The sequence below is a fragment of the Oncorhynchus kisutch genome, linkage group LG20, assembly GCF_002021735.2.
Source record: "Oncorhynchus kisutch isolate 150728-3 linkage group LG20, Okis_V2, whole genome shotgun sequence".
Classification (NCBI taxonomy): domain Eukaryota; kingdom Metazoa; phylum Chordata; class Actinopteri; order Salmoniformes; family Salmonidae; genus Oncorhynchus; species Oncorhynchus kisutch.
The window spans coordinates 17830670-17854505 of NC_034193.2; the positions used below are offsets into that span (position 1 = coordinate 17830670).

At 46.1% G+C, this 23836-nt stretch overlaps 1 protein-coding gene across 28 annotated transcripts in view; it reads left to right on the forward strand.

Annotated features, from left to right (window-relative positions):
- tcf7l2 (transcription factor 7 like 2) overlaps positions 1–23836 on the forward strand; it is a 115937-nt gene that overhangs the window by 13080 nt on the left and 79021 nt on the right. The window lies entirely within an intron of this gene.

Genomic DNA, 23836 nt, shown 5'->3' on the forward strand with positions numbered 1-23836 from the left:
GTCCCATTGCTTAGTGTTGTTAGTAAGCCACTGGATGCTACTACTGTGGACCAGTATTGACATTTGATTGTTTAAGGATGTGGGTCAGTTTGCAGTATAGGCCAAGTGATTGGAGCTGTAGGCTCAGGTCCTTCCAGCTTGCCAGAGCAGATGCTGGTGGTCCTGTATGACTCAGTCGGTAGAGCATGGCGCTTGCAACGGCTGGATCGTCGGTTCGATTCCCAGGGCCACCCATATGTAAAATGTATGCACGCATGACTGGAAGTCGCTTTGGATAAAAGCATCTGCTAAACGACCTGCAGTATTATAATATATTATCTCCCTTAGTTAACTTGGCTGCTATTCCCCCACACTTTAACGCCGATATCATGGCAGAGTTGGAGATTACAACGGGGAACTCTTATTTCCAGGGCCACAGAGTGGATGTGCATGAGAGACGAACTCTGCCCACCAACCCTACTCCTCCTCATCCTGTAACGTGGCCTGCGGGATCGCTTTGCGGACCTCCACATTTTCTAAATCGCTCTGGAAGAATCCCTCTTTCTCAATTTGACATGTGGTTGGTTACATCCAGCCATCCTCCCTCCTTCCCAGTCGCTCATCACGCCCTCTTGGGAGAACAACTGCTGACCGCGTTCTATAGGCCAAGGGAATTCCTCACCCCGACTCAAAAGAAACTGCTTGGAAGTTCTCTATATGTCCCGAGGGTCGTTTTACAGCAGAGGACGTGCCGCTCGACGCAACTGTTCCTGTTTAGCGGGGAGCTGTCGGTCTTATTAGTGTCGTGAGGGAGACACATGTTTTTCACAGCCATTATATACGGATTCAGAATTGGCCGCATCTGAAAGTGACTGACCTGGCGAGTCAGTCTCAGCTTGACCCGTATATATCCCCCTGGAAGTTCCTGTGCTGGTTTAGCCCACGTTGCTCCTTTCTAATTGAGGAGAAGAGGTGGGAGTGACCAGAGTGTTCTTGTTGGGTTGGGAAACGTTTGTGTTGCATTGATGTTCTCCTTGTCCCTATGATGGTTCAGGTAGATCAATAGCCCTCCTCCGGCCTGTTGGACTCCAGCCCCCAGTGGCACGAAGCTCCGTATACATGTCGAAGAACATGACACCCCAGGGTGCAACCAGGCAGGGCAAAATATATACCCGATGACCAAACGGGCAGCCAATCAGCCAGAGGATTTACAACCTGAAAGACCAAAGCATTTATCTCTCTTGGCTCGATTAAAGCCTCAGTTCAAGTATTTACACAAGCATCGGTGCAGCAATACATGTGCTATTAAGTTCTAGCCTAAACTAACCAGGATTTGTGTCTTCATTGGTTTTGGCCGTGACATTTTGTAATAGTATCAATATCAAATCAATATCAGTATCAGTGTTGGTTTCAAGCATGTCTGAGTAGCCAACACATTCGAGCTGATTGGCCAGAGATTGAGATGCTTGGAGAGCTGTGATCAGAGACGCTGGGAAGCCAACCTCTAATTGTTCACAGAAGCCGCTGGCAGGAAGAGTGAAGCATCGGCAGGAAGGACACTGAGCAGAGCTCGCTCACTGCTGGGTTTTCAGGATAGGAGCCGAGCCCCGGGATGTTCCCCAAAGACAATCGCTGGGCCCAGAGAAAACCATAAACCAAATGTCTTCCCTCGCTCCTTTTAAAGGCCCAATGCAATCAAAAACGTCCTTTACCTGCGTTTTATATGTATTTCCACACTGAGGTTGGAACAATACTGTGAAATTTCAGCCAGTTTTGGTGGGATGGAGTAAAAGGCCACTTTAAAATGTGCAGTTTTGTAACACAACACAATGTTGGAGGTACTGTGCATACAATTGGCTGCCTCCAATGTCATTCTATAGAATTTGGCCGTACGTCCAAATTGTGTAATAAAGCGCTTTCGTGGGGAATAACTCATTTTGATTGGCTGGGCCTGGCTCCCCAGTGGGTTGGCCTGGTTGCCAAGTGGGTGGGCCTATGCCCTCCCAGGCCCACCCATTGCTGCACCCCTGCCCAGCCATGTGATATCTATACATTAGAGCCTAATGAATTCATTTCAATTGACTGATTTGCTTATATGAACTGTAACTCTGTAAAATCTTTGAAATTGTTGCATGTTTGCTTTTATATTTTGGTTTAGTATAAATTGCTCTTGTTATGTGGTTTACCAAACAGGGGGTGTTGGGAGCCGACACGTTTTGCATAGGCCCATGATTTTGGTTCCTTCATGAAAAATAAGGGTCTGTTTTCACTGGCCCTGAATATAGTATTATAGATAGATATATATTTTTGAAAGTAACACCGCCCTGCGCTTGTGTTCTTCACGCTGTTTTGATCTCCGTCACAGATGCTTGGCAAGAGGCACATCTGCTCCCCCCACCCCACACTTGTAGCACAAATCCTGTTTTGTGGTGTTTTTGTGTGCCATAATTGAGCAAATAACATCAGTAATGATTCAATTGGGCATAAAGTAATTGAGAGGCGGCCTGCTTGCCATCTGTCTGGTGAGATTACTGTTTCTGTGTAATTAAAAGTGTGACCTCGTGGCCGTGGTGAGAGGTGCCAGTGGGTAGTCAGAACCACAGGCCTGGACTGGGCTCTTTTCTTTTAAGACGGGGTGGGGGTAGTGGCGGTTTAGCAGGGCGGTAAATATAGCACAGGGCAATAGAGGGGAGCTAAAGTGGCATTCTCCTTTACATGGGATGTGCCCTGTATACACACAAGTACTGGTCCGTGTCAAAGCCCCAAAACATGCCACAATTTGTAGGGGGAGAGAGGAGCCTCACAAAGTCGTGGTGATCCTTGTGTGCATCCAGTGTAACCACGAGAGGGCGGAGAGGTAGGGGGGATGAGGGGGGCCGAGGGGGGGATCTGTTTTTGCTCTGCTTTCACGTGTGGTTTTGTTTTGACTCCTGAGGTTCAGTGTCCCTTGGACAGTGTCCAGAGACTACAGAGCCTGCTTTTTGCACCCCTCCTCCACAACGTGAAGGGGTCTGTAATACATGGAATTGGATTTGAGATTTGATCTTGTTGCATGTAGTAAACAGGGCATTATAGACAAGGAGATGGGGTTAATGACTGTGTGTGTGTGTGTGTGTGTGTGTGTGTGTGTGTGTGTGTGTGTGTGTGTGTGTGTGTGTGTGTGTGTGTGTGTGTGTGTGTGTGTGTGTGTGTGTGTGTGTGTGAGTGCGTGCGTGCGTGTGTGCGTGCGTGTGTGTGTGTGGTATGCATAATGGTATACACACACTCACATACAAACACAGGATGCATGGCTGAAAAAGACATTAGACCATGTTACTCGTGTGGGCTGGAAGCCGTCTTGCAATACTTCCGCTAAGACGGTGAGGGGAGAGAACAAAAATAACAGTTTTAATTACTATGGATGGCAGGCCCGGGTGAGGTGGCACCGGCCATAGGGGACCGAGACTGGGCCAGCCTCCAGGGGAATTACAGGGTGCTCAGGGCAAGAAATAGATCTGGCTGCCTACACTGCCTGCCACCCCTTTAGCAGTCTGCCTGCTCCACTTCAGCTGTCTGCCTGCTCCACTTCAACTGTCTGCCTGCTCCACTTCAACTGTCCTACTGCTCCACTTCAGCTGTCTGCCTGCTCCACTTCAGCTGTCTGCCTGCTCCACTTCAACTGTCTGCCTACTCCACTTCAACTGTCTGCCTGCTCCACTTCAGCTGTCTGCCTGCTCCACTTCAGCTGTCTGCCTGCTCCACTTCAACTGTCTGCCTACTCCACTTCAACTGTCTGCCTGCCCTACTTCAGCTGTCTGCCTGCTCTACTTCAGCTGTCTGCCTGCTCCACTTCAGCTGTCTGCCTGCTCCACTTCAGCTGTCTGTCTGCTCTACTTCGGCTGTCTGTCTGCTCTACTTCAGCTGTCTGTCTGCTCTACTTCAGCTGTCTGCCTGCTCCACTTCAGCTGTCTGCCTGCTCTACTTCAGCTGTCTGCCTGCTCCACTTCAACTGTTTGCCTGCTCCACTTCAGCTATCTGTCTGCCTGCTCCACTTCAACTGTCTGCCTGCTCCACTTCAACTGTCTGCCTGCTCCACTTCAGCTGTCTGCCTACTCCACTTCAGCTGTCTGTCTGCTTGCTCCACTTCATTTGTCTGCCTGATCCACTTCAACTGTCTGCCTGCTCTACTTGAGCTGTCTTGTCTGCCTGCTCCACTTCAGCTGTCTGCCTGCTCTACTTCAACTGTCTGCTTGCTCCACTTCAGCTGTCTTCCTGCTCCACTTCAGCTGTCTGTCTGCTCCACTTCAGATGTCTGCCTGCTCTACTTCAGCTGTCTGCCTGCTCTACTTCAACTGTCTGCTTGCTCCACTTCAGCTGTCTGCCTGCTCCACTTCAGCTGTCTGTCTGCTCCACTTCAGCTGTCTGCCTGCTCTACTTCAGCTGTCTGCCTGCTCTACTTCAGCTGTCTGCCTGCTCCACTTCAACTGTTTTCCTGCTCCACTTCAGCTATCTGTCTGCCTGCTCCACTTCAACTGTCTGCCTGCTCCACTTCAACTGTCTGCCTGCTCAACTTCAGCTGTCTGCCTGCTCCACTTCAACTGTCTGCCTACTCCACTTCGGCTGTCTGTCTGCTTGCTCCACTTAATTTGTCTGCCTGATCCACTACAACTGTCTGCCTGCTCTACTAGAGCTGTCTGTCTCCCTGCTCCACTTCAGCTGTCTGCCTGCTCTACTTCAACTGTCTGCCTGCTCTACTTGAGCTGTCTGTCTGCCTGCTCCACTTCAGCTGTCTGTCTGCTCCACTTCAGATGTCTTCCTGCTCCACTTCAGCTGTCTGCCTGCTCTACTTCAACTGTCTGCTTGCTCCACTTCAGCTGTCTGCCTGCTCCACTTCAGCTGTCTGCCTGCTCTACTTCAGCTGCCTGCCTGCTCTACTTCAGCTGTTGCCTGCTCCACTTCAGCTGTCTGCCTGCTCCACTTCAGCTGTCTGCCTGCTCCACTTCAGCTGTCTGTCTGCTCTACTTCAGATGTCTGTCTGCTCTACTTCAGCTGTCTGCCTGCTCCACTTCAGCTGTCTGCCTGCTCCGACTTCAGCTGTCTGCCTGCTCTACTTCAGCTGTCTGCCTGCTCTACTTCAGCTGTCTGCCTGCTCCACTTCAGCTGTCTGCCTGCTCCACTTCAGCTGTCTGCCTGCTCTACTTCAGCTGTCTGCCTGCTCCACTTCAGCTGTCTGCCTGCTCCACTTCAGCTGTCTGCCTGCTCCACTTCAGCTGTCAGCCTGCTCCACTTCAGCTGTCTGCCTGCTCCACTTCAGCTGTCTGCCTGCTCCAATTCAGCTGTCTGCCTGCTCCACTTCAGCTGTCTGCCTGCTCCACTTCAGCTGTCTTCCTGCTCCACTTCAGCTGTCTGTCTGCTCTACTTCGGCTGTCTGTATCTTTGTATCTTTGTTTCATGTAGTCAGTGTTTCAGTCAATAGACCTGTGTAGGGGTAGGCCTAGACGTTCACCATGTGAGGAAAAAATACATATGTTTTCAGTGTAGCAATATTTGGGCTATGTTTCTAGATGTTACGTCTTTTTTTCCCTTTTCAGTGTTTTTTTGTACTTTCTACCTCTCGGGTTATATGTGTCTCTTCTTCTTTATGTCTCTTCCACTCTTCCTCTCCCCTTGCTCTCTCACTCACAGTATGTGCTCTGATTACCTCTCCAAACTGGCAATAAGTTGATTGCTTTACAGAGATGATGTAAGCCCTTGCCCTAGGGTACATCAGGTTGGATTTCTCCTGCTTTATCTTGTAAAGCCTAAATTAACAGCTGGTTTGGTTTGAGTTCTTCTGGATCTGACTAAAGGATTAGGCTTCGTTCTCATGTGAGTCGATCTAGTTAGATTTATTGCAGGTCTATCAAAAAAGATCAATGGGAGTCCTTTTTGAAAAGTAAATCCTTAATCGTTCTTTGCACTTAGGTGTCATCATTGGGACTTTTTTTCTCTCTCACACTCCCCCTTTCCTATTCCCCCTGTCCTCGTCTATCCTCCTGTCTTTTCTTCCCCCTAACCCGTCGTTGATAAGGAGGGAACTAGCGATCTGCCCTGTCGATGGATGTTATTCTGCGGTATCACCCAATGGATTTTTCTCTTGCTCATTAGCTATCCATCACGGCGAGGCAGACTGAAGCCGAGCTGTAGCAACACAAGCCCTGATCACACCTGAAACATGCCCCACCTGCTAATTTCCTTTATTTTCAAGTTTATCCACCCATTTCTGGTCATGGCCAGAATGTAAAATGAACGTCAAAAGTAGATTTTATTTCTTCATTTTAGCTAACCCTAACCATTTTCCTAAACTTAGCCTAATTCTGCTAACCTGCTACGTTAATTCTCCTAACCTGTTACGTTAATTCTCCTAACCTGCTACATTAGTTCTCCTAACCTGCTACATTAGTTCTGCTAACCAGCTACGTTAGTTCTCCTAACCTGCTACGTTATTTCTCCTAACCTGCTACATTAGTTCTCCTTACCTGCTACATTAGTTCTCCTAACTTGCTACGTTAATTCTCCTAACCTGTTACGTTAATTCTCCTAACCTGCTACATTAGTTCTCCTAAACTTAACCTAATTCTCTTAACCTGCTACGTTAGTTCTCCTAACCTGCTACGTTATTTCTCCTAACCTGCTACATTAATTCTCCTAACCTGCTACATTAGTTCTCCTAACCTGCTACATTAGTTCTGCTTATCTGCTACGTTAGTTCTCCTAACCTGCTACGTTAGTTCTCCTAACCTGCTACATTAGTTCTCCTAACCTGCTTCTCCTAACCTGCTCCGTTAATTCTTCTAATCTGCTTCATAAATTCTCCTAACCAGCTACGTTAATTATCCTAACCTGCTTCTTAATTTCTACTAACCTGCTATGTTAATTCTCCTAACCTGCTTCATAGGTTCTTCTAACCTTCTACTTTAATTATCCTAACTGCTTCATAAGTTCTACTAACCTGCTACTTTAATTATCCTGACCTGCTTCATAAGCTCTCCTAACATGCTACGTTAATTATCCTGACCTGTTTCATAAGTTCTCCTAATCTGTTTCATAAATTCTCCTAACCTGCTTCATAAATTCTCCTAACCTGCTTCATAAATTCTCCTAACCTGCTTCATAAATTCTCCTAACCTGCTCCGTTAATTCTCCTAACCTGCTTCATAAATTCTCCTAACCTGCTCCGTTAATTCTCCTAATCTGCTTCATAAGTTCTCCTAACCTGCTCCGTTAATTCTCCTAACCTGCTCCGTTAATTCTCCTAATCTGCTTCATAAATTCTCCTAACCTGCTCCGTTAATTATCCTAATCTGTTTCATAAATTCTCCTAACCTGCTTCATAAATTCTCCTAACCTGCTTCATAAATTCTCCTAACCTGCTCCGTTAATTCTCCTAACCTGCTCCGTTAATTCTCCTAACCTGCTTCATAAATTCTCCTAACCTGCTCCGTTAATTCTCCTAATCTGTTTCATAAATTCTCCTAACCTGCTTCATAAATTCTCCTAACCTGCTTCATAAATTCTCCTAACCTGCTCCGTTAATTCTCCTAATCTGCTTCATAAATTCTCCTAACCTGCTCCGTTAATTCTCCTAATCTGCTTCATAAATTCTCCTAACCTGCTCCGTTAATTCTCCTAATCTGCTTCATAAATTCTCCTAACCTGCTTCATAAATTCTCCTAACCTGCTCCGTTAATTCTCCTAACCTGCTCCGTTAATTCTCCTAATCTGCTTCATAAATTCTCCTAACCTGCTTCATAAATTCTCCTAACCTGCTCCGTTAATTCTCCTAACCTGCTTCATAAATTCTCCTAACCTGCTCCGTTAATTCTCCTAATCTGCTTCATAAATTCTCCTAACCTGCTCCGTTAATTCTCCTAATCTGCTTCATAAATTCTCCTAACCTGCTCCGTTAATTCTCCTAATCTGCTTCATAAGTTCTCCTAACCTGCTCCGTTAATTCTCCTAACCTGCTCCGTTAATTCTCCTAATCTGCTTCATAAATTCTCCTAACCTGCTCCGTTAATTCTCCTAACCTGCTCCGTTAATTCTCCTAACCTGCTCCGTTAATTCTCCTAACCTGCTCCGTTAAAAGCTCTATGTCCTCTAGCCATGAACCCCATTTCTGACTCTTCCCCACAGTGCTGCCATCACTCAGGTTTGCTCTAGTATGGATACAGAGCAAGAACAGTTACTTTTCAACCATCTGGATACAGTTCATCTGGTGTTGCCATCCTTGCCTTGAAATCAAGACTAGGGCATAGTCAACCTTTTTATAAGTGCCTTCTTTCTCAGGTTCATATAGAGAAAGTAGCATGTGGGATTGTTATTCTTGTAGGAAATCCTTTAGTCATAGGGAAATGGTTCCTTATGTTGTCAAAGGGGTTGTCTGCAATATCGAATGATCTACCTTTTGTGTGCTGCATTTCTCTATGCTATATGCACGGTTTCCCAATGAAATTCAATAACCTAACCGAACAATTTTCTTAAAGGTCAATGAAAGCCGGAATGTCTTATAGATTGGACATATTGGTGCTGTATGCGACTGAATAGCAGCACAGGTTTTTCCTTCAACTATCCTTCAGCTATTCATTTACATTGGGAAGATCCCCATCTGTTTTGTGTTTACATACAATACCGTAGCACTTGAGCAAAGGCATACTTTGTAGTTCTTGTCGACAAGTTCTATCATAATGTATACACGCAGCCACTCATAACCTAGGCTTACTTGTACTCAGACACACAACGATGTGGAAACACAGGAAGTCCAGAGGACCTGGCAGCTGTTGCGAAACAAGATCTGGACATGTTTTATGTTCCTCCCCCTCCCCTTCTCTCTCTCTTTCTTTCCATTCTCACTCTCTCTCACTTTCTCCTATTCCTCCAACAACGGCCTGATTATGTCGTACCTCCATTCTTTTCCCCCCACTCCTCCCTCTCTCAAGGCCATGTCTCTTAAGGAATCTGTAACTTGAAGAATGGGGTTGTGGCGGTGACCCCAAGGGTAGATGAACCAACCTGACCGACGTTGATACTGGCTGGGCTTTTAGATCTGAGTGTTGGACGTGAGACTGCGTACATGTGTCTGTTTGTACGCTATTCCGTGTGCTAGTTAGTTTATAGATGGCAGGATGGTGACCTGCATGGATGGTTAAGTTGTTCGAGTTCTCTCAAGGATGGCTCCTCCCATCGAGGAAGTGAAGGAAGGATGAACATGTTTTCCACCCTCCTCATCCATCCTCAACGGTGCACCTCCATCCTCAACGGTGCACCTCCATCCTCAACGGTGCACCTCCATCCTCAACGGTGCACCTCCATCCTGAACGGTGCACCTCCATCCTGAACGGTGCACCGTTGTGTCCTTTACCTCGCACCACTTTGGAGTTGTCAGCTTTATTTAGATCAGATTGTGTGTGTGTCTGTCTGTCTGTCTGTCTGTCTGTGTGTGTGTGTGTGTGTGTGTGTGTGTGTGTCTGTCTGTCTGTCTGTCTGTGTGTGTGTGTGTGTGTGTGTGTGTGTCTGTGCGTGTGTGCGTGTGTGTGTGTGTGTGTGTGAAGGAAAAGCTTGGGGCCGATCGATGTCAAGTTCAGGTGTGTCCTCCTCGTAGGTATGGCTAGCTGGCAGACCAGGGGCTGTGGGGGAAGATCGACGAGATACGTGGGAAGGAAGGGCTTGCTGTCAGCCAGCTGGACCTCTTAATCCTATAGCCTTGGGGAAAGGGTGTGTGTGTGTGTGTGTTTGTTTGTTTGTCTCGAGCAGAGGTTTGTCAATTTCAGCACACCTCTGCTCCAGTATTTGGCCCAGCTGTGTGTGTTTGTCCATGTCCTGTAGCGTGTGTGTGTGTGTGTGTGTGGATGGACGGTTCTGCATTTAATCTCCACTGTGTTTACTGTAGTCCTCACTTTAACAGCACACTGTATATTTATGTAGAGAAGACACAGCCTCACCCCCTTGATGTTGGAAAAGGCGATGGGGGGTTGGGGGTAAGGGGTAGGGACTGCACTGCTGTTTGGGGGATTGGGTGCAGGATAACAAACACTGCCAGTACACCCCCCCCCCCTCTCTCAGTATCAAACCAATGCCTATTCTCTGATTCAAACACACATTATTTGAACCTCCCATTCTGGCTAAAACAACCAGAGGTCAAGCAGCCAGTTGCATCCCCACCGTTCATTAAGAGTGAAACCTACTATTTAGCCACATTCCTTGCACGCTTGCTCTCTCTTGCTCTCTCACTCACCCCGCTCTCTCTCTCTCTCTCTCTCTCTGTCTTTCCCTCTCTGCCTTTCTCTGTCCGTCTCCCTCCCTCTCTCTCTCTCTGACTTTCGCCCTGTCTCTCTCCCCCGTCTCTCCCTAGCTTGCTCTCTCTCTTTTTTTTTTTGGCGTAGATTTGTACATATATCACAGGCTGGCAGGCTAAGAGCCTGGGACTTCCCCACGCCACACTCCAAGCCTTTGATCCTTTGCTTTGGAGGTAACATCAAAAGGAGAGGCATAGAAAGGCAGCTACTACTGTGAAGTTCAATGTTCAACTTGATGGCTTGGCTGAGGGCTTTTTTTCTCTCCTCCTCCCGCCGCTGCACTGCTTCCCTCAGCTGACAGAAACACACAGTTTGTAGCTCAGATTTTTTTCTCTAGATGATGTTAACCTTTATGGAACCCTATCTGGAACAAAACGAGAACCAAAAAACAACCTTTATGAATCTGTATCTACGACGCTATAGGTGTATACATTGGTTTATTCGTACTCTGTGTGTTAAGGTGTGCAGTGTAAGGGATTTCCTGTGCCAGGACCTAGCCTTTTTGTTTTCCGAAAAGCTCCCAATATTGCCGAGGGTTGCTTCCGTGCTGGCCCTCGTTGACATAAGAGAGGATATTACTCCGTCTTGTTTGCTACACGCACGTTCAGATGTATTCATCTGCCCGTCGGAGAGAGCTGTCAGAATGTGTTAAGGGGAGGAGAACGTCTTCTGTTGAAGCTCCCGTGTTGACATGGGCGTGCCGTGCACGCTATTGTGTTCACTCACTGGAAAACAACACGGAACTGCTCTTATGATGAACGCTTAGCTTATCATCATCATCTGCTTATATAAAAAAGAAGATCCCTTCGAAGCAGAAAACTGTTTCAGAATGAGAATATAGCTCATATTGGAGATTAATGGTATAATGTAGTGGGACTCTATGGAGCTAGGGTATAGTGTGTGTCCAGTCTCTGTCTCACTGCACCTTTACAGAAGGCTTGTGGCCTTCTCTCTCTCTCCCCCCCCCTCTCTCTCACTCTCTCTCTCCTCTCTCTCTCCTCGCTTTCTCTCTCACTTTCTCTCTCTCTCCCCCTCGCTCTCTCTCTCTCTTTCCCCTCACTTTCTCTTTCTCGCTCTCATTCCCCTCTCTCTCGCACTCTCTCTTTCTTGCTCACACACACGTTTGGCGTGTCATTAGCCCGTCTGCTATAAAGCGGGCTGTTTAGCTCTAACTTATTTCTCCGTCAGTAACAGTGTGTGTGTGTGTGTGTGTGTGTGTGTGTGTGTGTGTGTGTGTGTGTGTGTGTGTGTGTGTGTGTGTGTGTGTGTGTGTGTGTGTGTGTGAACAGTGTAATTATCTCCATCCAGCCTGGCTGTTGCAGATCAATAAATGGCCTCAGCTCGTTATCGACATATTATCATGGTGTTGGGATTTCTGTCCGTTGTCATGGGGCACTTCGGAGAGATACGAAAAAGGGCGTAACAAAATGTGCATTTTCAAAAGTTTTTTTTTTTCCTATCAAGTTTGCATGTTTAAAGTTGGCTATACGGGACAAAGGTCACACACAGCAGATTGTCACGCTTTCCCCTGTATCTTTCCCCCTTTCCCCTACATTTCCCTTGGCTGGTGGAGATAACCCCTAGGAAAACCAAACAGGGAGTTGGTAGAAAAGATTCATCAGTAATTGGCTTGTGTGCCCACGTTTGTTTGTGTCTCTTGTGAAGGAGGGGGTTTTCAGAGTCAGACAGATCACCCAGTGATTAAGCGATGCAGTAATTAGCCATGAGGTGTCTGTGTGTCTGTGTGTGTGTGCAAGAGATAGTGGGGTGTGGGGTGGTGGGAGGGGGGGGGTCATTGTCAGTTGATTTGGTGGTGAGGGGTGGGGTACAGAGGGACAGGAGAGGGGAAGGAGAAACACCCACGCAGCCCGGTCCACGTAGGAGGCTCCTTGACCCTCCCAGAGTCCTGTTTTCACAGCAACGTCCTCCATTTTAATGAGCTCCAATAACCACATCCTTATGACTTATTTATTCATTATAAACTGGGTGGTTCGAGCCCTGAATGCTGATCGACTGAAAGCTGTGGTATATCAGACTGTATACCACAGGGATGACCAAACATTACGTTTCTTACCAGTGTATAATAGCAATAACGCACCTCGGGGGTTTGTGGTATATTACCACTATACTACTGCTAAGGGCTGTATCCAGGCACTCTGCGTTGCGTCATACGTATGAACAGTTCTTAGCCGTGGTATATTGGCCATATACCACACCACCTCTGGCCGTATTGCTTAATTAAGCCCCGACAGTGAAGAGCTAGTCTCCCAATGCTATAATGGGTGTGTTTTAAATGGATGGAAAATATTTGTATCACAGTCAAATGGATGGAATATTTCCCTGTATCACAGTCAATAAGATCAAATTGCCTTCAGGAACAGTAGATTAGTTTAAACTAGGCTTAATCAACGGGGAGTATGGTGATGTTTTCTCTGGGATACAGTATATTACATTATTGTAGATGTACAGTATTGTAGATGTACAGATTCCTCTGACCACTGGGAGGGTTTCTGCTGTAGTACAAACCGTCTTCACTGTCCTGTAGTAATGCTCTGTGCCTGTGTCCTGAAACCATTTGGAATTTTGAGCTGGAGCCCTGGTAATGGGCCTCATGAATATGGAGTCTGAACTGCTCCAAGGTGTGTGTGTGTGTGTGTGTGTGCGTGCGTGCGTGCGTGCGGAAGTGTTTGCGAATGTGTAGAAAACCTTTTGTAGGTTGTGTGTTGAAATGGTCTGTGCGTGTGTGTATGTGTGTGTGTTATTCTTTTGTGTTATTTGAGGGTGTTTCGGCGTAGCTGTGGGGTCTCTGAGTGTTTTAGTGTGTGTGTGTGTGTGTGTGTGTGTGCGCGCGCATGTTCTCTAGGCTTTTAGTACTTCACAAGGTCAGTGTATTTTTCTCCTAAAGGAACCTGCGTTCTTTGCTTTTATACTCCAATAGAATCCTTTTCCAATTTGACGGCCATGGAAGTGTATAGTACCGTAGTTACCTAAAAGTTACCTAACAGGTAAGCTTCTTGTTGTGTCAGGGTGACATTCATCTGACATGACACGGCCAATCATCATCAGCCTCAACCCATTCAAGGGGGCTGCCATAAGAGGGTTCAGGGCTCTGGCTCAGCCTTCAACTTCTTATTTTATACTTTTAATATTATCACAAGAATTTACACACAACGTTCACCTATTACCCAACCGATTTTTTTGTAACACAGAGCGAGCTCCTTGCGTAAAGGGCTCAGGCACACCTAGCCCCGCTGTGCTAGCATGCTGAGCCCACGTAACCGCTATGTAGGTCAGTGTGCTCGAGAATCCACCGGCGGAAGCAGGACTGGGATCTGACTTGAGCTTCTCACCTCAGCCCTGATCTCACTCGCTCTCTGCCCACACTCACTGTGCTGCTCTGGGCTACTGTGGACAAATAGTACAAAGCAACCTGCATTTTACACTGTCTGTGTGTTAAGCCTTTGCTGGAATTGAAACAATTAGAACCGTTCTCCGAAACACGGTAGATCCAAGAGACCCTCGGAGAGCTTTGTTTTAAGTATAGACTGAGGAGGATGTGGAACCACAGTCTTGGGGAAAAGGCCCAGACACGGAGAGAGTCAGAGAACTAGAGACTGAAGCTGAGATAGAAGCAGTAGCGACCTGAGACCCGAACCAGCCAAGCCTGATGTTAAAGATGCTTGTGCTGTTTATTAGCGTCCCTGGTCTGTCGGAAGAACAGCAGGCCCCTGCAGTCCTCAGCCTCCCAGCTCTATTTATAGAAAGACCCACAGATACTCTTAATGACACCGTGAGGTAGAGCCAGGGGGAGTTAAAGAAACACAACGCTGTTTACTTTCTGGAGGCTGGAAATCCACCAAGAGTCTAGAGTCACACTGGGATGATGTCATATCCTTGGAGAAGATGTGAGTGCCCCAGTGTGTCTGTGACTGGTCTTCCTTCCTCCAAGTGGGATCAGTGCTGGACTTGGCCAAGAGCTCACAGGAGCTGAGTACCCGACACCTCAAATGTTCTACTGCTTGAGCTCCTGTTCCACTTCTAGAATATTGTCTCTAAAGTGTTGTGGAGCTCCTGAACCTGAAATACTCCCACAGTCACTCACATTATTTATCATTGGTTCAGATGATTTTGTCTTTCGAACAGACAAGTTTATAATAGAGAATTGTACTGCTGTTATTAACTTTTGTTCAATCATTTTTGTTGTTGTTGAATGTGTGTTGTGCATCTTTTGAAACTTGTGTTGCAGGTCAGTGTTTTAAATAGGGCATGTGTCCTCACCTGTTGAGTAAAAAGTGGAGGAGCAAGACCACACATATCTGATGAATCTGTGTTTGAGACCAGAGTTAACATCCAGAACAGGACAGATTAGGAAAGGGTTCAGGGACACATTTTGAGGAAACAGTGGAAATAATCCATTCCAAAAGAAACGAGTGCAATGCCTCAGAGTCTTTTGAAACCAACACAGCCACGTTGTTTTCAGACAGTTTGTAGAATACGTTTAGAGGATGTGGGAGAGGTGGGGGAGGAGGGGGGAGGTTTTGGAGTCAGGGCCTTGTGGAACCCCCTAGCGGTTCTGGCTTTGGAGTAAATGCAGGCCCAGCGGACCCCTTCCCGCCCCAGGGCACACAAACCCCAGGCCTTCCCATATCCCACTGTTATTTTCCTGGTGCAAAACGCCTCGGGCTCTCAGAGCTGGTGGGGCTTTTTTTTTTTAGATATAAAAATATTTACTCATAAAATGTGTATTAGAAGGACTAAATCAGTCATGAAGAGCCCTCTCTCGCGTCGACTAACTTTCTCTCAGCTTTGGCTGGACTTTCTTCCCTCTACTGCCCTTCGCTGTTTGCCTGCTTATTGCACTCTTCTTCCTCCCCATCCGCAGTTTTCTGGAGACAAAGCATCCACACACACACACACATACGCACACACACACACGCACACATACGCACACACACACGCACACATACGCACACACACACACACACACACGCACACACGCACACACACATACGCACACACACACATACGCGCACACACACGCACACACACACACACACACACACACACACACACACACACACACACACACACACACACACACACACACACACACACACACACACACACACACACACACACACATCCTAGAGATTGAGAAAGGGTCTCTGTTTTGACCTGGGAGATTTCAAAGAGTCTGGATTGCATAATTCCCCCCCCCTCAATTACAGAAAATGACTGTTCCCGCCCCAACAAGTGGGTGCATATTTTAGCCCTGCACCTGTGGCCTAGACAAAGGAACCCACACATATCAACAAGGAAACATATTCTCCCATCGTTTTGCAGTATAATTTGAATCGAGCAGCTGTCCTTAGGAGAGTGTGAAGTTAAACAATACACCTTCTTAGACCTTCTAGTCTTAGTCAACGTCAATAAGACTTGACGCTGGGATAGTGGGATTGACTCTTTGGAATGGGTCTCAGCGAACACAAATAAACCTCTTTTATATTTGTTGTTTGGTTTGGTGTTATCTGCGAGCTATCATTCTGATCCCAGGTCCCTGTTATTGGACATGATGAACGGTTAGCCACAGTGTGTGAGCATGTGTTCAGTAATGTGTGTGTGTGTGTGTGTGTGTGTGTGTGTGTGTGTGTGTGTGTGTGTGTGTGTGTGTGTGTGTGTGTGTGTGTGTGTGTGTGTGTGTGTTGTGTGTGTGTGTGTGTGTGTGTGTGTTTGTGTGTGGTGAACATGCCTGTCACTTTGTGTTGAGTGTATGCGTATGTTGCTCCTTGTAGCCTTCATGTCAAAATCTGTGTGTGTGTGTCTGTGCTGCTCTTGTGTCTGGCTGGCGGTGGCTGTGTCATGGCTGTACTATGAGGCAGCAGAGCCCATGGCCACAGATGGGCTGGAGATCTGCCTGGGGTCTCCAGAGCAAGTGGACTGGAGCTGCTCGCCTCTCTCTCCCGCCGATCTCCCTCTCACGTTGTTTACAGGGCTGGAATGCCTCTCGACCTCGTTTGGCCTGCGACCGGGATTCACCTCATCCTCTCTCGCTGGTCTGTGGGGAATATTTACAGTGTTTCCAAGCCACTTTGGCACATTAGGAAGCCTGTTTGTCTGATTGGGGGAAAGCCTCTGCTCTTAATCCATAAGTAAATTAACAAGCCGGTCTGCGCCGAGGCTTGGATTGATGTGATAAACACGTTAGATGGGGTTTTAACAACGTTTTACACCATCGACCATCTCAGCAATTCAGGGTAGCTGACTCAGTTTATCGCTAGTAAAATTGCATAAGAATATTTTATTTGGTCAGTGGTTTGACGCTTAGCTTATTCATGAAATTCATGCATTTTGGGAGAGCTACAATGGTAGTAACATTATGCGTTAGACTAGTGTTAATGACGTACAGTATGTATCAAAGTATTTCAGGTTCAAATGTTGTAGTTGTCTTCTCGTAAGTCAAATATTCAGTACTATCACCCAACTGGTGGTGTGGACCTGGAAGGATGTGTGAGCACTCTGTTGTCTCCCGCTGTGGCCTCCTCCTGTATAATGGATGGCATTGGGTTAGCCTCAGCTTGTTTGCATTGTGATGTCTGGGTCACATTCAGCAGCTCAAGCCATGCCAAGCTGAACTTCTGCATCAGTCGCTGAAATATGGCAAGCAGACAGACCAGCAGTTTGACCTTGGTAGTGAAATGTGGGGTCTTGGGGCTATTTTTTAAGACCACTTCTCTATCACTAACTCTCACCCACTTTCTAACCAGTGTGCTTGTCGCTATGGGAAATCTCCAGGCGAGAGAGGGAGAGTTCATCCCCCTTTAAGGTTTTAGAGGACTCCCTTGTCTTTCACTTCATCAGAGACAATTGAGTTCTTCAGCTCCCATTGTTGGTCCGGTGAGCCGAGGAGGGGCGAAGGGTTAGGGGTTGTAGGAAGGGGAGGGGGACGCCTCCTCCCATGCACAGTGTGTGCTCTGGGTGGCTCTTAGGGGCGGGAGATGCTGGGGGTAAGGGGAGGTAGAAGAGGTAGGGGGCGAGAGAGTTATCCTCCGGAGCAATTTGTCACATTGGAATGGCTCTCGAGTTACCAGGGAGGCCCTCCTAGCAGGAGAGTTTTTCAGGGGGGGGAGCAGGGCGTCAGAGAGGGGTCAGGGTTTCACTGCCTACTCAAGCCCCGGCGGCGCGTCCGTCAGCAGGCGCTGGGAGGAGGGAGGAACGGAGGGAGAAGGGGAAAGGGGGAGGAGGTGGGGTCAGAAAGCTTGCCACTTGCCGGGGCTCCGTTTTCCTTGGCATGCTTGTAAAACCTGCAGGAGGGATTAGCATGTGAGAACATTTGCAATAGCAGCCTGAAGTGGAGCTGCCTGTCAGGGCATGTGCCCCGTGTTTCTCCGCCTCTCACCGCTCCAGCGCCACACTCTGGGGTGTCACCTTTCACCCCCCCCCCTCACACATACCACCTCAACGGACGTCCCCTCACTCAAGGCCTCCCTGCGGTTGTGTGGATATTTGTGTGCATCTGGACAATAATACTCAAATTGGACAATCATTTGGTCAGTCTAGTCTATGAGAAGACTTTCCAATAACTGGAATCAGAATTAGGAACGTGACATCCACCAGGTTCTCTGGCACCGGTACACTAATAGAAAAAAGGTTATTCGGCTGTCCCCGAAGTGTAGAACACTTTCCACAGAGGGTTCCAAGACCTAAAAAATAATAATAATAATTGTAGACCTCCACAAGTCTGGTTCATCCTTGGGAGCAATTTCCAAATGCCTGAAGGTACCACGTTCATCTGTACAAACAATTATAAACAAGTATAAACACCATGGGACCACGCAGCCGTCAGATCGCTCAGGAAGGAGACGCGTTCTGTCTCCTAGAGATGAATGTACTTTGGTGCGAAAAGTACAAATCAATCCCAGAACAACAGCATCAGACCTTGTGAAGATGCTGGAGGAAACAGGTACAAAAGTATCTATATCCACAGTAAAACGAGTCCTGTATCACCATAACCTGAAAGGCTGCTCAGCAAAGAAGAAGCCAGTGCTCCAAAACCGCCATAAAAAAGCCAGACTACGGTTTGCAACTGCACATCGGGACAAAGATCGTACTTTTTGGAGAAATGTCCTCTGGTCGGATGAAACAAAAATAGAACTGTTTGGCCATAATGACCATCATTATGTTTGGAGGAAAAAGGGGGAGGCTTGCAAGCCGAAGAACACCATCCCAACCGTGAAGCTTGGGGGTGGCAGCATCATGTTGTGGGGGTGCTTTGCTGCAGGATGGACTGGTGCACTTCACAAAATAGGTGGCATCATGAGGGAGGAAAAGTATGTGGATATATTGAAGCAACATCTCAAGACATCAGTCAGGAAGTTAAAGCTTGGTTGCAAATGGGTCTTCCAAATGGACAATGACCACAAGCCTACTTCCGAAGTTGTGGCAAAATGGCTTAAGGACAACAAAGTCAAGGTATTGGAGTGGCCATCACAAAGCCCTGACCTCAATCCTATAGAACATTTGTGGGCAGAACTGAAAAAGTGTGTGCGAGCAAGGAGGCCTACAATCCTGACTCAGTTACACCAGCTCTGTCAGGAGGGATGGGCCAAAATTCACCCAACTTATTGTGGGAAGCTTGTGGAAGGCCACCCGAAATGTTTGACCCAAGTTAAACAATTTAAAGGCAATGCTAACAAACCGAAATGTTTGACCCAAGTTAAACAATTTAAAGGCAATGCTAACAAATACTAATTGTGTGTATGTGAACTTCTGACCCACTGGGAATGTGATGAAAGAAATAAAAGCTGAAATAAATCATTCTCTCTACAATTATTGTGACATTTCACATTCTTAAAATGAAGTGGTGATCCTAACTGACCTAAGACAGGGAACTTTTACTCGGATTAAATGTCAGGAATTGTGAAAAACTGAGTTTAAATGTAGTTGGCTAAGGTGTATGTAAACTTGCGACTTCAACTGTATATACACTGAACAAAAATATAAATGCAACATGTAGTGTTGGCCCCATGTTTCATGAGCTGAAATAAAATAAAAATCCCTGACATTTTCTATACGCACAAAACGTATTTCTCTGAAATTTGTTGCACAAATTTGTTTAAATCCCTTTTAGTGAGCATTTCTCCTTTGCCAAGAAAATCCATCCATCTAACAGGTGTGTCATATCAAGAATCTGATTAAACCGCATAACCATTACACAGGTGTACCTTGTGCTGGGAACAATAAAAGGCCACTTTAAAATGGGAAGTTTTTGTTGCACAACGCAATGCCACAGATGTTTCAAGTTTTGAGTGAGTGTTCAATTTGCATGCTGACTGCAGGAATTTCTGTTGCCAGAGAAAGGAATGTTAAATTCTCTAGGTCCACCCGGCCTCACAACCACAGACCACGTGTAACCACGCCATTCTAAAATGGATTAAATATATGTTTTCCTCATTTCCACAATACCATATAATGACAAAGCAAAAACATGCTTTTATACATTTGAGCAAATGTACAAAATAATGATAAAAAATGAAATATCACATTTACATTAGTATTATGACCCGCTCTGGAGCAGGTTTTCATCAAGGATTTCTCTGTACTTTTCTCCGTTTATCTTTCCCTCGATCCTGACTAGTCTCCCAGTCCCTGCAGCTGAAAAAACATCCCCATAGCATGAGGCTGCCACCACTATGCTTCACCGTAGGGATGTTGCCAGGTTTCCTGCAGCAGTGATGCTTGGCATTCAGGCCAAAGATTTCAATCTTGGTTTCATTAGAACAGAGAATCTTGTTTCTTATGGTCTGAGTCCTTTAGGTGCCTTTTGACAAACTCCAAGTGGGCTGTCATGTGCCTTTTACTGAGGAGTGGCTTCTGTCTGGCCACTCTACCATAAAGGCCTGGTTGGTGGAGTGCTGCAGAGATGGTTGTCCTTCTGGAAGTTTCTCCCATCTCCACAGAGGAACTCTGGAGCTCTGTTAGGGTGAACATCGGGTTCTTGGTCATCTTCCTGGCCAAGGCCCTTCTCCCCCGATTGCTCAGTTTGGCCCGGAGGGGCAGCTCCAGGAAGAGTCTTGATGGAGGTAATTGTGTTCCTTTCCAAATCAGGTGTGTGCCTTTCCAAATCAGTCAATTGAATTTACCACAGGTAGACTCCAATCAAGTTGTAAAAATATCTCAAGGATGATCAATGGAAACAGGATGCACCAGAGCTCAATGTCGAGTCTCATAGCGACGTGTTTGAATACTTATGTAAATAAGGTGTTTCTGCTTTTTATTTATGATAAATTAGCAAACATTTTGAAAAACCTGTTTGTCATTATGGGGTATTGTGTGTAGGATGATGAGACATTTTTTAAGTTAATCCATTTTAGAATTAGGCTGTAACTTAACAACATGTGGAAAAAGGGAAGGGGTCTGAATACTTTCTAAATGGACATTTTTTAAGCGTCCAGGATTTCAATGACAGAAAAGTCCCTGGGGTTCTACATGGAACCCAAAAGAGTTCTTCTATGGGATAGCTGAATAACCCTTCTGGAACCCTATGTGTGTACGGTGCCTTCAGAAAGGATTCACACCCCTTGACTTTTTCAAATGTTGTGTTACAGCCTGATTTTGGAATGGATTCAGTTGGGATTTTAGTTTTTGTTTGTTACTGGCCTACACACAATACCCCAGAATGTAAACAATAACTATTCAATCCCTTTGTTATGGCAAAAACATAAATATGTTCAGGAGTCACATAAGAAGTTGCATGGGCTCACTCTGTGTGCAATAATAATGTTTACTGTGATTTTTGAATGACTACCTCATGTCTGTATCCCACACATGCAATTGTCTGTGAGGTACCTCAGTCAAGCAGTGAATTTCAAACACAGAATTTTGAGTAGAATAATGGACAGATGTTGCACAATCCAGGCGTGCAAACGCTCTTAAGAGACTTACCCAGAAAGACTCAAAGCTGCCAAAGGTGCTTTTCTACAAAGTACTGACTTAGTGGTGTGAATACTTATATAAATTAGATGTTTCTGCATTTCATCTTCAATAAATTTGCAAAAATTCTTAGAAACATGTTTTCATCTTTCATTACGGGGTGTCGTGTGTAGATAGGTATAGATATAGATATATTTCATCTGTTTTGAATTCAGACTGTAACATAATGTAGAATGGTATGAATACTCGATGAAGGCACTGTATATGCTGTCCTGAGTTACCTCACAGTGGTACCATCACTCCCAAGGGCCCCCGTCTCCCTGTCCCTTCATGGCAATTAATACCAAAGTGGGGGGGGGGGGGGTCCTGTAAAAACCACAAGACCACAATCACTGGAGCTTTACAAGTCGTCTTTTCCACTAAGGCTGGGAATTGCCAGGGACCTCACAATATGATATTACCACAATACTCATGATTCTATATGTATTGCGATTTTTATACTGCGATTTCACTGCGATTCGATATCTCTCACCATATGTCTGCTGCAGAAGAACAAGAGAGAGTCATGATAAAACGAGTTTTGATCAATCATGGAAATAATAGTGCCGAAAACAAATTGGCTTCCTATTTAACAAAGAAGATGATGAACAACCTTTGAAGGAAAAATAGTGTCGGTGCAGGTACAGTCAATTAGCGCAAAGTAATATAGTGATATTGTCAAAACGATACAATATATCGTAATTTTTTTTATATCACAATATGTAACAATCCATTTTTTCTGCCCATTTACTACTTTCCACCCCTTGACGCACAAACATACCGTCGCAGTAAAAGCCTTGCGGGGGTCATAAATGAGTCGTTGTGGAGCCAGCCTGAGTTTTTGTTGCAGGGGCTGAGGCAGAGGACGGGAGTCAATAACTCCCTCCAGCACAAACCACAGCAAAGCACCCTGCAGTGAACCCTCTGCTAATTACCACTGATTTATCCACGGTCTCAGGAAGGGTTGTGGCACACACACAAATACAGACGTCACACACACACACACTTTCTGACGTAGTAACAAACACAGCAACACACAAGTGTACAGATTTCTTCTAGCACAGGCCCTTACGTAGAGGATAGAGAGTAGCTCTGATTAGGTAGTTGAATAGGCTACAGGAAAGGAGCTGATGGATAGCGGGCAGCAGAAGGGCCAGAGTGATTGTTTTATTTAGAGCCTAAGGATAGGGGCACAGACGTATATGGAATGACAACATTCCAATTCTAGCTCCGGCCAAGTCTTTTGGACGGAATCCTAGCACAGCAGTTGATGTTCCCATTGCATCAGAGGCCAAGATACAAGGCCAACTCGACTTGTCAGAAGTTTCCTTTGGGGGGACCTGGTGTGGTATAAGGCGGCATATATTACTATATATATTATTTTATATCGAGTTTACTTCAAATCCATTTTTCATGGGCCGGCCTGTGGTCCCAAGGTTAAGAAATGAGTCCCTCCAGTGTTTCTACTAGCCAACTCTAATGACCCCCTTTCTTTTTCTGTCTGTCTGTCTGTCTGTCTGTCTGTCTGTCTGTCTGTCTGTCTGTCTGTCTGTCTGTCTGTCTGTCTGTCTGTCTGTCTGTCTCTCTCTCTCTCTCTCTCTCTCTCTCTCTCTCTCTCTCTGTCTCTCTCACTCCCTCTCTTTCTCCCTCTCTCTCTCTCTCTCTCTCTCTCTCTCTCTCTCTCTCTCTCTCTCTCTCGCTCTCTCTATTCCTTTTGCCTTATTCTCTTGGTGTCAGTTTTCCTATCTGGTTGTGTTGTTCTCCCTGTACATATTTACTTGTTGATCATGTTATATCAACTGTACAGGGTTTTATAGTTCTTTTTTTATGGCATATATTTCCCTTCATATTTTGACTGCCCTCATTCCCATTAGGAGTGTGTCCACAGCCCCGCATGCAAATTCAGGGAACTCCTGTCACCGTTTGACGTATTGGTTTGAATACCTATTTGAATGCACTCTCCGTCAGTGAGCAGTATGGAAAGGTCAATGGTTCTTACCCACCCTACCATGATATTTAGTAGTTCTATTTTTCACACCGTACAATAAGTGCCTGTTTCACCCTGTTGACCCCCTGTAACGTGACTTATGTCGGAGGCCCTCTCTTAGCGCAGGCAGGCAGCTGAGGTGACCTCAGTCTGTGACCCACTCCGACTTGGTAGACCTGACATTTGTAAGGCAAGAGTAGTCTATAGCAGGGTCACCCCGGAAGGATCACCCCTTCAAAATGTAGTGGGAGCATTAGCTAAAGTCAAAGAGCAGACACAGCAAATAGAGGTCTAGAAGGGAAAGCATTCGGCTGTGGGTAGTGGCATGAGAGGGGAGGGTGATTATATTTCCACTATTGCATTATATGAGTACCCTTTTGAGAGTATCCTCGAATCCTTTGAAGGTAAGTACTCAGTATGACCTGTTGACAAAGAAGACATTGGTCACAATACTTAAGATGCTAGGCTTCTCCTTTATGAAGTTCTTGCCCCTGTAAAGTTTGTCCCGCAATGGATCAGACTTTGCTCTCCCTGATTCCTTAGCTCATAATCCAGAGCAGCTGCTCTTCCTCCTTCCTCATTACAGTCC